This window comes from Struthio camelus, chromosome Z (genome assembly GCF_040807025.1).
Source record: "Struthio camelus isolate bStrCam1 chromosome Z, bStrCam1.hap1, whole genome shotgun sequence".
Classification (NCBI taxonomy): Eukaryota; Metazoa; Chordata; class Aves; order Struthioniformes; family Struthionidae; genus Struthio; species Struthio camelus.
In genome coordinates, this window is record NC_090982.1 from 52,121,382 (window position 1) to 52,135,225 (window position 13,844).

Sequence of the window (13,844 nt, forward strand, 5' to 3'; positions counted from 1 at the left end):
ATTTTTCAGGCAGTTGCTTCACTATTTTTTTTAGTCTCCTCGGTAAGACAAGCCTGACTGAAAGCAGTTGGTGAGGCCATAAGAAAGTATGTACTTGCAACTGATCTGAAGAAGAGAAGGGAACTCATTTGGCTTCTGCAAATTTGAGGAGTTGTAAGTGTTTTAACCTAGTATAAAAACTTAAGCAGGAGACTGATACTTGCGCCTCTCCCAGTTCATCAGATGCAGGTTGATTTGAGTGCCAAAGCAGTTGCAGAACGGATAGGTTTTAATGAAGTGGTAAAATACTGAATATCACATGTGACTTGCAAATATTCTGCTTAAAAAATATTTTAAAAGCCCTTGTATGATTAAAACTTTGCTCTTTCATTCATGAAGTACCTTCGTCACGGCTTACTTGTCAGCTCCTTGCTAGAATTGCAACCCCAGTTTTGAACTCTCCCTTCAGAAAATTACGAGCACTAACAGTTCTGTATCATGGAAATCAGAGGATTCAGGAGGCTTCTTGCAATCCATCTATTCTGTTATGGGCCCAAAGGCCCACATAAATGATATATAAAGCAACTCAAAACCATTGAATTATTGCATCTGTCTCTGAGTATTAGAGTAGCTCACAAAATCAGTATTTTTTTTTAACAGCTTGCACAAAAACCTTGCAGTATAATTAAGTCAGCTACTGTGAGAAATAGAGAGATATAACTGAATACACCATTTTATGATCTACATTGGTCAAATTTATTGCCTGGTTCGCTACAAAATACGTTGTTAAGTTCATGTTCTTCATGAAGTTAATGACTGAGTGAGTAGTATATTCCCAAGGCAGAGCAAGACTGAATATAATGCAAAACACAAAGATATTCAGAAAATTTCATCTATCATCCTCCCTAATTTACTTGATATTTATTTCACTTTACCTCAGAGATCTTGAGGAGATGATGGCAGAGTTCCCTCCTCCGTTGGAGGAGATGCTAATTCTGTAGAATAGTCTACCTGCTAAACTCTGGGATCGCCCATCTCTTGCCAGAGATCTTGCCATTGAGCAGGCCCATTTTCTTTTTTCTTCAGCGAGACAGAGAGAGAGAGAGGTCAAGACAGTTGTAAAACTACATCACTCTTTTAGTAACAGACCCATCAAATTTCAAAACGTCATTGAAAAAATGAAAGAAATTCCAGTTCCCTGCTTGTGAATGACTTTTTTAAACCAGATCTACACCAAAGGAGTTAACAATTTTGATTAAATATTTTGAATCAAATTTGTAAACGTTAAAATAAAATAAGCATTTGTGTGTGGATTTCTTCAGCCCTTTGACAAAGTAAATACAATCAAAACTGCCATGCTCTGCCAAGTCCTACCCAGTGTTGTATCTCAGGACTTGAAGATAGTGGGTTTATGTTACGCTTGCTCTTTTCTCTATTTCTGCCCTGTAGAAAACTGTACTGCTCAACTGACTCTGCTTTTAGATACTTCTTGCTAAAGGGGCAACTCTGAGCACTTAGGAATTTTTAAATTTGGGGGCTCATTAGTTCTGAATGTCCAATCTTATATTTAGATCCTACAGATTTTAAAAACGTCATTCAGACATTGAAATTGAACATTATTGGTCTCATTAACTTCATTTAGAGTTTTACTTGAATAAGTACTATGGGATCTTCTCACAATAAAGAGGTAATTGAATCATTTGTTATGCTTGAAAACACATGCAGAGAAAGACATGGATTTTGCTGCTTTGGTACCAACCACAACATTTTCTGGCTACATATATTTCTACTCGCCCTGTAAAAAATTAGCATCAGGCTTTACGACATATAATTTCCATAAAGCCCTGTTCTGTGGAATGCTTTTTGTTTTAAGTTCGCTAGCCTGTATATATTACTTTGCTCTCTACCCACTCCTAGATCTGACAAGCCTGGTGTAAGAATGCAGCAGCTGTTCTGCAGGCAGGGTAGATGGCACAATCAGCTTCTTCAGTCAGAGCTCAGCACAGTTGACAGGGAGTCTGCATCTGTGAAATCCCTCCAAAGGCAGTGTTAGTCTAAACCTTATTTGTCTGGCTATTAGCTTATGTGCCAATGTAATTTACAAGGTGTCTCTGGCTTATTTTGATGGAAATTGTTGCTACATCCCCACAACACTCTTGTTAAATAAGAAGTAATATCAATGAAGTGGCTTTCTTTTTAACATAAACTTATCCCAGAAGTTCCTTTTATCACTTTGCAGTCTTTTCTTCATGTCAGTGTAGATCATTTAAAGCAAACAAAATTTTTAAATATGAAAGAAGAAGGGGGTTTTTTCAGTTGCAATTCAATAACTTTTACTGAATGTGTCGGTCAGACTGCTGTTTGCTATTTCCATAGCATATGAATACTGATATAGTAAATCTTACTGATTGTTGGAATGAGAGTCCCAGCATTCTGAACTAGAGCTTCTGTGGCCGTTAACTCCAGCCCAACAGCTCTGAAGACATGTCAGCACTACTAGTGGCCTCAGCACACTAATCACTGCATTTATTTCATACTAGCAAAGCTACGTGAGAGTAAGTCGCACACATCTTACAGTCGCACATATTTTCTTTGTTCAAAAGCAAAGAACAGTACCAAGTGAAACACCTGAAAGAATTTCTTCTACCAAAGATGTATACTACTCATAGATTATAGATTGCATTTAATATACTCCATATATATACACATAATATCCAGTATTCAGTGACTTCTACATCAGAACTATCTTTTTACATTTCCAAGATTTAAGGCACCCAACCTTCTAGCCTTGCACCAGAAGTGGTGTTTGCGAGCAGAATCAGTAAATATCTTGGACTGCTCAGCATACTTCGGTCTGATACCTGTGAGTGTACTAAAGAGCCCCTTTGCATAGCATATGCCCTGCAGTAGAGGTGTTGGCTATCCAGTCCCTTCACTTATCTCTAAATGCTGCATTGACAAAGGAAAGTGGCCAAATGGATGATGTTCTTTAGCAACTCCTATTTTCTATAATTATCTCTTCAGAATTATTGAAACCTGTTTTACCTGGGACATGTTTGAGGCCATTCTAACCTGTGCAAGAAGAAGCTCAGCTGGATTCGGTTGGATTCAAAATTTTGAAGGCGTAAAGCTACTTTTGCTGTTGTCCTCCTAGTCTCTCATCTCACTGACTACTCTGCCAATGGAACCATCTGAATATTGACAAAATTAAGATCTCCTTTACTGGGGATTTCTCAATGTGGCAATGGTAAAATCTCAACGCCAGAGACGAATCTCAAAGGTCACTGTATGGCATACTAACAAATCCAGTCTTTGTGGTGAGTCAGTCAGAATACGTTAAGCAAATTAGATTTACATGGCTAATCTAGAGAGGACTTAAAAAAATTCACTTGTTTTTACATTCTATGATCAAAGAGTATGCTGAAGACATACCCAAGACTGATGCGATTTTATCATTATAAAAGACACATACCCTATACGGCTGTCCCATTCTTCTCCAGAGGAGAAAGCAGATCTGTGCATTAAACCGCACAGCATGCCCTGCCTCGATTTTCCTTCTCTGAGGGTGCATTTCGACTGACCTACTCTTGTTAACACTGTAGCTATCCTGCAATCTCTGGAAACTATTTTTCATCCCAGATGTTTTTCTAAGGGTTCCATTCCATCTTTCTGAACAGGATTCTAAAATTCAACGCCTGACAGCTCTTACCTTGTTTTGTGTGCGCGTGTGTGTGTCCGTGAGTGCTTTTTAAGGCTAGCATTGCCATAATCAGAAATAGCCTGTCACCTGTGAAGTAACTAAGTAGTTTATCACAGCCAATGTGAAACAAGTATATTTTCTTTCTCAGTGTCAACTTGCTGTTTGTTGACTCTGTTGTCACTGCAGCTCAGATTCTTTAAATTGACAGATTTGCATCAGTGCAGCTCCACTGCGGACAGATATCTGTCCGCAGATATTCTTCCGCTGCGGACAGATATCTGTAAGCTGTGATTTCCAACCGTCCCTTTAAAGCCACCTGCATTTTAACATTGAAATTCATCTCAAAGAGCTTTAATACTTTTAGAAGATGTAAAGGATAGTAGAACAAAATCTTTACTGAGTTGATTGCTATGATTTAATTAAATACTTTAACCTCATATTACTAAGAACCTTAATCTCCTGGCACAAATACGAAGAAAAACTCCTGCAAATATCACAAGCTCGCATCTAAGATCTCAAATTTTTTTAGTACTGTCTATACTAATGTACAGCTTTTTACCTGTGAAAATTGCATTCAACTTTAAACAAAATAGCTAACTATACTAGAAGCATTATGTGCACAAATCCAAGTGACCAGTAATGCAAATAATTGTAATTTGGGATTTCCTGGATATTTAAAGTTGAAGAAAGAAAGATCTGCAGTGGGTTATCAAGTAAAGTTTTATGATCAGTTTCCATGTGTTGCTTTATACTGTGAACTCAGAACTCATTTATAATCAGCATAAACATCCATAACCAATCCTAAATATGAAATAAACATAAATTCTCTGTCATACTTGCCTATGAAAGCTGCCTGCCTATCCTGACTTTTATCTATCTGGTGACACATAGGTGATGCAACTGGTTATTACAACTTGGAGAAAATATTTTACTTAAATGTCTATCCATAAATAGTTGAGGTCACTTTTTTTAAACACTTAAGAGAATATACATTAGGCTACACACAGGCATGAACAGCCAATTGTTTATACGACGACAGCAGTGGTATGCCCAAGATGAACACAATTTAAACGTGAGATAGGTTCTTTCGCAAATCTTAGGACAAGCTTGTTATCCAATAGACAGAGAACAGGACATAACTTAGATGCTTTAAATTCTATCACTGACATGCTCGTTGATGTTAAATGAATCACGTTGGACTCAACTTTCAAGCATCTTAAAGGATCCAAACTGTATTTAATGTTTGAGGCAAGAGTCTCAAAAGACTCCTCCCCCAACACTTGGTTCACAAATCCCTTTCGGATGAATATACCTAAGTTTTCTGTCTCCTATGCAAATCCCAGTCCAAATGCCTAAATCTCTATGCCTCCCTCAGTTTCTCCTTCCTCACTTGCATTATTTGTTTCCCCTTCTGCAGAACCAAGATAGTGAATGACGCCCTTCTTTGAAAAGCACACTGAATTTCTGTATTTCCTAAGAGCTATTAAAACTTTGAAATAAAAAGTTTCTGGTGACCAATTTATCTCAATAATCCATTGTTTCACCTACATGGTTTTCAAATGCTGGGCCAGTTGCGTTAACACTTTCAAGGCCCTTTGTAATGTTTTTTGAATAGAGGCACACTGCTGTCTGCATGGTAAATGTGTACCGAGGCCATGATTTAGGCACCTAAATAAAATGGTGCAATAACACCTTGTGACGTTAGCTTATTTTTATCACTAGGAAGTCTTGACAACTAGTTCTAAATGGTATAATGGTGTCTTAAATGCAGTAGCTTAGCAAGAGAGTCACATAACGTGATTTATTATGTAAACATGAAATCCTAGAACTTCTGGTCTCATTTTGAAGTCTTCCAAAACACGACCGAGTTGGAAGGACGGTAAAGGGGAGGGAAGGCCGTGCCACAAGCCTTTGCATACGCCAGGTCTGGAAATGTATTTCCCGCTTCTGTTCAGTGCAGCTTCAAGGCTGCTCTGACTGACTTGGCTGCTTACATCTCTGGGACAGCTGATGATCACGGGACAGCCTCACCCTTCCCAGCCATCATGCTCGACCACTACGCATGTCCTCTGTCCTTGGAACTGGCGTGATAATGTGATAATATGACAGCTCTGCTTTCAAAGAGTACTCTTTTCTCTGTGAAAGGAGCCCGTGTACAGGCAGTTAAGCAACTTCAAAGGTCCTTTGTGCCCATTCCGTCTGTCTGTGACTGATTCATTCACAGTAACTACAGTCTTTACTTCTTTCTGTACTTTTCCCTTTATGCTCTTCAAATACATCATTCTCTTACTGGAGACTTTGTTCTAACAAAAACAAATCACAGCTCTGCAGGTGATCAGGGAAATCCCTTCAGCAGCTTTTAAGGCTTCAAAATTGCTGCAAGTAACTACCTGTCAATTTGGCATTCCTAAAAAAGTATTTCGTGTTGCTCTGCCACCATGAGCCCTGTGGACCTCTGTCCATGGGATGCCTGCAAGGGTGCCTGGAGCTAACCCCATCCCACCAGCTGCCTAGACGTGTGGTTCTTTCCCCAGTCTACATAACTGAGAGAGAGGCCTGTGTTCATGAGCCCTCAGGTTTCATCCTCTCACCACACTAAGCATAATAACAAAGCTGGGGCTGAATTGCTTAAACCATCCCAGCAGATACTCTCCTGCCACCTGCAAAAGGTTCCCACACATTTTTCAGTCTGCTTATGAGAAGGAATCATTTGAGCTAGCCAGTCTTGACTACACTTCTTTTTAAAACAGCTATTGTCTGCTCTGTAATATTTATATTCAGTTCTTAATGCCACAGTTATTGCCAACGAGGTTACCCAAGCAGCTGCAAAAATTTAGTAATTGCTCTCTTTTGTTTTTAAACTTTGTAAAAACAGTTTCCATTGACACTTTCCATTTTCAAATCTACCCGGAATCTAAGCGAATCAGAGGTTTGAATAGCTGTAGGCATTATACAGTCAAAGGAGGAAGTTTTGCCAGGAGGCGGCCTGACTATGCAAAGAAACACTAACAAATCCAGGAGAGCAGGGGGTGGGGAGACGCATGCAAATTTTCTGTGGTTGACTCTTGATCCAGGCTCGTCTAACTCGCCTTAGGGTGAAGTGAGGCCACACTAAATGGACGCGTACAAATAAAAATACAGCCATCTTAATGAAAGTGTCTCTGACGCGCAGTTACACTGTCCTGGCCCTGGGTGGACTTGTGGAAACTCAGTAAGTTTAACAGGCAGTTGGCACCCAAAAGGCAGGTCGGCGGCCTGCCGCGTAACTGCGGACCTCGCACACACCCGGCAGTGACAAAAACCGAAGGCGCACTCGAAACAGGCAAGCTCTCGGAGCCCGAGCCGTTACCTAGATTTCTTTTCCTCTGCTCTCTGGCTGTAATGTTGCAGCAGCCTTTTAAGAAGTTGCCTGAGAGGCTCCGAGCCGGAGCAAGACGGGCCACCCCACCCCATGCACCCCAGTCAGCCTCCCGCGGCCCTTCCCGCCCACAGCTGGGCCCCGGGAACGCTTCTGGCTGGGATCGGGCAGTCACAAGCACTGCCTTGGCCAGTATGGCCATTATTTTTGTAACACCTTCAAGTTCTCTTAATTCTGCTGTTTCCACAACAGATCACTCTTTACAGGGTTTGTGCGGTGGGGGCGGAGGGCAGAGGGACCTGGTCAGCTAGCAGCTGCTGGGCGACCACGCGGGGTCCCCCGGGGCGCGGAGGCCCTACGGGATTTGGTGGTTTGTCCCACAGCACGTCTTCAAAGCTGCCTATTAGAGCTCAGCAGATGTCTTTTCAGAAAACAAATTGTCCTCTAAGAAATTAAAGGTTTTAGAGCAATCAAATCTCTTCCTTTTTCCAAGAGTTACTATTTTCAATGACATTTTCCAATTAGAAAATTCTTGGCAAAACCTTTCCCTTCCACTGAAAGTTTCACAGCTCCCTCAATAAAAATTTCTTCTCACAATCTCTGAAACGGTGAAAAATTGTAAAAATTTCCCTTCTCTAGTATCCCGAGTGAAAAAGATAGACATTAAGAAAAAAAAATGTACAAGAAATCTGAAATAAGCTGGAAAACATGCCAGAAAACTTCCGTTATCAGAAATGTAAACAAGAGCCAAGTTAAAATACACTAAAACTTCTGCTCCTTCACAACTTAGAAAAGAAAAAAACTTTTAAAATATATTTCCGAATTCAGACCCCTAACACATATTTTTACTTTCAAGTAATTCTTCCATGTTATTCCCTTCTTCTCCCAGAGCAAGAGTTAGTTTTCTGCGGGAGAAATTTTCCGCTGCACACCTGCACATCCCCTGAGCAGCTGCACTGATCGTGCATCCCTTCGCACCCCCAATTGCTCGCGCCCGACTGACACTCCCAGGACACATGGGCGAGCATCTGCCCCCCTGTGCACATCACCGGTCAGGTGTTATATCGCCTATACCTGCAAATACTTTGATGTATTAATACGTGAACTTTGGCAACACAGCCGTACAGTAGCTTGCCAATAAAGATTTTTGAAATTTATATTACTGCTGAGGAGATAAGTGCAATCTTAAACTCTCAGCACCCCACTCATTTCCCATGACAAAGTTCTAAACTATCCTGTTGTTATTTGAATGGGAGGTCAACGGAGGGTATTTTTTTTCCTTCTGAGTTCAGAAAGCACAGCATAATTTATCCTCTCCTTCTACAAAATGTATTCTAACAGAGAGAAACAGATATATGTGTTTGATTTACAGACCCATTATTTATTTCTGTTGCTAATTTAAAGCTTCGTTAATTACTATTTTAATACCCGTACTTACTGTTGCAATAGTAACAACATTAGGCACATCTTTAAAGCCTCTGTTTAAAATGAACAGGAAAAAGAATATTTGAGAGGGTTTCTACTGGATCAGTGCAGTTACAGTTCAACTCAGTATTCCTGGAGTTCTAGACTTATGTATCCTGAAGCATCTTTAGCAACCATTTTTAAACATTAATTTCAGTTTTGTTAGGTGCTGAGTGCTGCTAAAAGCTAGCTAAATTGGGCATTTGCCAAAACTTTCTGTGGCACTGGAATTTTCAGCTTCCACTCCCAGGTCATTTTTCAATGTCTCAGCCCATTCTCTTCTTTCTTATTCTTTTCTGAATGTTTTTTTCCTTCAGCTGCTGTAAAATTGCCAGTCTCCTCATTCAAGATCACTCTCCCTTTCCTGTTTCATGTTAGCGCTCTGTCACTGTAACGTGCGTCTGTGACCACCACCTGGTATGCAAGTTTCTGACCTATGCTATGACTTTTCAATGTTTATGTTCCCTTGAGGCTTTCTTCTCCTCCCTGACTATTGCAGTACCTCTAAAATCTTTCAGCGTTTCACTTTAGACCAGATAAAAAGTGACTAGAAATTAAGGTGTCAGGAGAACACTGTTTTTGGTTCTTCTTCCCCTCACCTGTCCTTGCTAAGTGCCTTGAAGATCCAGGATAAGTTATTCTCCTGGGTCTCACGGAAAGACTATTTTACCTGTTTTGAAAGATGCTCAGCGATCAGATACAGAAAGCTAAATACAGTATCCATGATTTTCTTTCTGTCTAATTTAGTTTAAGCCAACTTCATCTAATATTAATTTGAACTCTTACTACTTCCACTGTCTGGGGTCATTTGCATTGTCTTGACTTGAATTATGTTTGCTAGGCTCAGCTTTGTTAAGAGCTTTCCCTTCCTCTTAGCGCTCGGGGAATGGGACTTAGAATGCGTTGCATTTGCTGCCCCAAAATGACATTCATTTCACATCAAGTGTCAGAGGAAATGAGAACAAAAATCAAGCTCCAATACCCCTCAGCTCAGTGGCAATGAATAAATAAAATACCTTCAGTTCGACAATTTGCATTTCAGATTGCTCCCTGGGTTTTCACACTCTCTGCTCAAAATGAGAAGGCCATGGGGAAGCCTTCGTCAGCATGCATTCCCTGCATACTTATCTGCTCCCACAGTCACCTCCTCCTCCAGTCACTGCCAAAGTCAGGATGCAAGTAAAAATGCCTGTGCTAAATGCATGCCAAAGAAGCTCAGGGGACATATTTGCTTTTTGGTAAACAGAACACACTGTATATTTTTAAATGGCACATGCTAGAAAGAAGTCACTACGAGATATATACCTCGTAATACAGGCATTTCTGGACCTTCCCTCTTTTGGAGTCTCTTTTTTAGTCACCCACAGTTAGGTAAACATCCAACTCCCACTGATTTCAATGACTGAGGCACATAAATAACTAGGGCTTTGAGATTTCACAGTAGTAGCAGACTGAGGGGAATTTCCTGGTTCATTTGAATCCAATCCCCTGCCATCCAGGCAACCATGCCATTATAATCACTGTCCTAAAATAGCTGTGAAACTTCTTCAGAATAGCTAACCTCCCACTTGTCATCACACACACAGTTACATTGTGTCTAGAAGCGTGCTCCAGAACCACTGATGAATAGGAATGTCTTCCAATTCCCACCTTAAATGCACATACACCCACTTTATTCCTCTTTATTATTTTGTCAGCATTGTCCTGTAGCACAACGGGCGCTCTGTTCCTTCTGGGTTATGCCTCTCCTTCTTTCCCTTCCCTCCCACTGTACTTACAGACAGCCATCATACCCCACTTCAGCCTTTCACGCTCCCTCGCCTCCTTTCCAGTGACAGGATCTTCGTTCCCTTGATCCTCATAGTTGCTACTCTCTCGTCCTTCTGCAGTCTGTCCCTACCTGTGCTTGTGCTCACATTTTCCTGCAGCTTAAATGGCTTTTTCTCTATGCTTGGTGTACCTTCCCGTTTCATTAACAAGACTAAATCTCATCTGCTCTCAATCTTCGTTTTGCAAAGTTAAACACAGCAGAATTTTTTTGTTTGCCTGTATGCAGAAATTGGCAGCTTTCCTCTGCACCTATTCCACTCTGAATTCATCCTTCTTGACTGCAGGGAATTAGTTTCTTCATCAGGTTTTCCACTTCATAGGAAATAACTGCATTGATATTACCGACATTTCCTGTCTGCACCATATTGCTGGATCACAGAATTCCGTGATCAAATACCCTCTCAAAACCCTCGTTCTTCTTCATTTCCTTCCTACTGACTAGTACCTCGCTTATAAATGATTTTTTCTAATTTTCCCCTTGAGTACATAGCAGTCTACCCTGCGGACTTCTACCATATTTCTACTATTCTAGTTCTTGAGACTGCCCTGTTCCTTCGATATGGCATATCAATTCTTTTCCCTTTTTTTGCTGTCACTTATCTCTCTGTAACAAGCAAATTTCCTTAGCAAACTCCTTTTTACACTAAGATCTTTAACAAAAACATGGAACAACAGTGCTTCAAGTCTAATCCTTGAGGAACATGCAAATAACTTCTTTCTAGCTTAGTTGTTCCTTTTGCAACACAATGTACTGACATGTCCTTCGTGTCAGCTTCCATAAATACCTTTCAATTCTTCTGCTAGCCATCCTCTTCTCCACCTTTGCAAATAATTGATTTTGGCACTACATCCAAATGTCTATCAAAATGAGATATATTGCATTTCCTTTGTGCATAAAATCAATTATCAAATAACATGTTTCAGATTATTTTGGCATGATATATTTTTCATAAACTCACGACAAATTGTATTCCCTTTTCTGTTTACCTTAGTATCTTTGATTACTCCTTAATTTTTTCAAAAGCCCCTGAACTCAGAGTAACCCTCTCTGTTCACTCCTATCACTTTTTTTTCTTTTCTTTTCTTTTCTTTTCTTTTCTTTTCTTTTCTTTTCTTTTCTTTTCTTTTCTTTTCTTTTCTTTTCATCTTTTTAAATATATTTCTGTTCTCCAATCTGGTAGTTTTGAACGCACTTGCTACTGGACCTTTTCTCAGAACTCTCCCAAGGGCCCTTCTTAACTGGACAAAGTCTTGGAGGTTTAGCTCCACTTAGTTGTTGAATTCTCCCTTCATTTCCTCTTTTCCAAGTTTTTAGTTTGGATTTGCCCTCAATCTCAATATCATGATCCTCACTGAAAACTGAGGCAAAGATCATTTTTTAGCTAATACTTATTTTAGCCATAGTCTTCAATTCATTTTCTGCACCAGAATTGTTCTTTTATTTATTCTAGCAGAAGAACCACTTATATGATCTAATTCAAATCAGATTCACAGAATGGCTGAATGGTTGGAAGGGGCCTCTAGAGATCTTCTACTCCGACCGCCCTGCCTAGAGCGGGGTCACCTCAAGCAGGTTGCTCAGGGCCATGTTCAGTCAGATTCTGAGTATCTCTAAGGATGGAGACTCCACAATCTTCTGGGCCAACCTGCTCCAGAGTTTGATCACCTTCACAGTATAAAAGTTTCTCCTTCTGTTTAAATGAGACTTCCTGTATTTCACCTGTACACACAGCCTCTCATTCTGTCACAGCACCACTGAAAAGAGTCTGGCTCCATCTTTTTTACTCCTCCCCTCTTCTGTCCTCACCCATCAGATATATCCACATCAATAAGATACCCCTGAGCCTCCTCTTCTCCAGGCTGAACAGTCTCAGCGCTCTCAGCCTCTCCTTGAATGAGAGATGCTCCAGTCATCTTTGTGGCCCTTTGCTGCACTGGCTCTAGTAAGTCCATGTCCCTCTTGTACTGGGGAGCCCAGAACTGGATTCAGCACTCCAGATGTGTCTCACCAGTGCTGACGAGAGGGGAAGAATCACCTCCCTCGACCTGCTGGCAACGTGCTTCCTCATGAAGCCCAGGATGCTGCTGGCTGCCTTTGCTGCAAGGGCACATTGCTGGCTCATGTTCACCTTGCTGTCCACCAGGACCTCCAGGGCCTTCTCTGCAAAGCTGCTTTCCAGTCAGTCAGCCCCCAGCCTGTATGGTGCATTAGGTAATTCCTCCCCAGGTGCAGGACTTGTCATTTCCCTTTGTCAAACTTCATGAAGTTGCTGTCAGCCCATTTCTCCAGCCTGTCAAGGGGTGGGGTGGGGGCACACTTCTCCCAGTTTTGTATCATCTGCAAACTTGCTGAGGATGCACTCTGTCCTGTCATCCAAGTCATTATGAAAATGTTGAACAGTACTGGCCCAGATATCAAATCCTGGGAGCATCAATTCACTAGTGACTGATTCCAGCTGAACTTTGTGCCGCTGATCACAGCCCTTTGAGCCTGGCAGCTCAGCCAGTTTTCAGTCCACCTCACTGTACACTTATCTAGTCCATTCTTCAACTGTCTGTCTATTATCTTTCATAACTTTGACTACGAATTGTTAAATGATTTGACAATTTATCAAGTTGTCTTTTGCAGATTTTCATTCCAGTCTGCATTTTTTGGAAAAGTTTAAGACATTTTCAGAAGATCTGCATCTAAAATAGCAAAATATATTCAGCACTACTCACCATCACACACACAAAAAAACTTCAGATAGGGCACCAAATTATTTTTGTATTTTATATACTAGTATTTCTGCAGAGAGACAAGCACTATTTCTACTTTTACAAAAAACATAAATAATGATGAGAACTTTTCTCCCAGAAAAGATGTTGAGCTTGACTTGAAGCCTCGCTAAGGACTGCATGTTTTTGTTTCCTTTTTTCAGTGGGAACAGCCATAAGATGTGAAAAAATTACATGAGAAATTCTACCCTCCCTGGCATGACAAAGCTTAAACATTTCAGAAAAATGTTTACACAGATCAAAATTTGGTACCCGAGTTCAACCTTCTGTAATTCAGTCATCATCAACAATTGTTGTGGCAAGACACCTGGCAAAGGAGTGCTAAGGTAAACACTGTATCTGCTCTTCAGAGCTGTGCTGTCATATCCAACTGACTCTCCTTGAAATGGAAGACCAATGACATGTTTCACTAAACACTAAATGCAGTCTGTCACCACTCAGAAAAATCAGCAAAATAAATTCAACACCATTTCCCTGAACTGCCTTTCAAATACTGATTTGTTTATAGCTTTTACAGTGAAATAGAAATGCCTTTCACTATCTATACTCACTTGTGTATGCATCAGTCACACTGTACAGATGTAAGTTGCCCTAAGCTAGACCATAAATTTGTTCCTAACTACTGAAGTAATAAATAATGATTGTTCCAATGTCATGAGATCTTCTGGGCCATGGAGCGTGGAGAGCGTTTCATGTATGACTAGCACAAGATACCATCGCATCAAATGAAAGGTA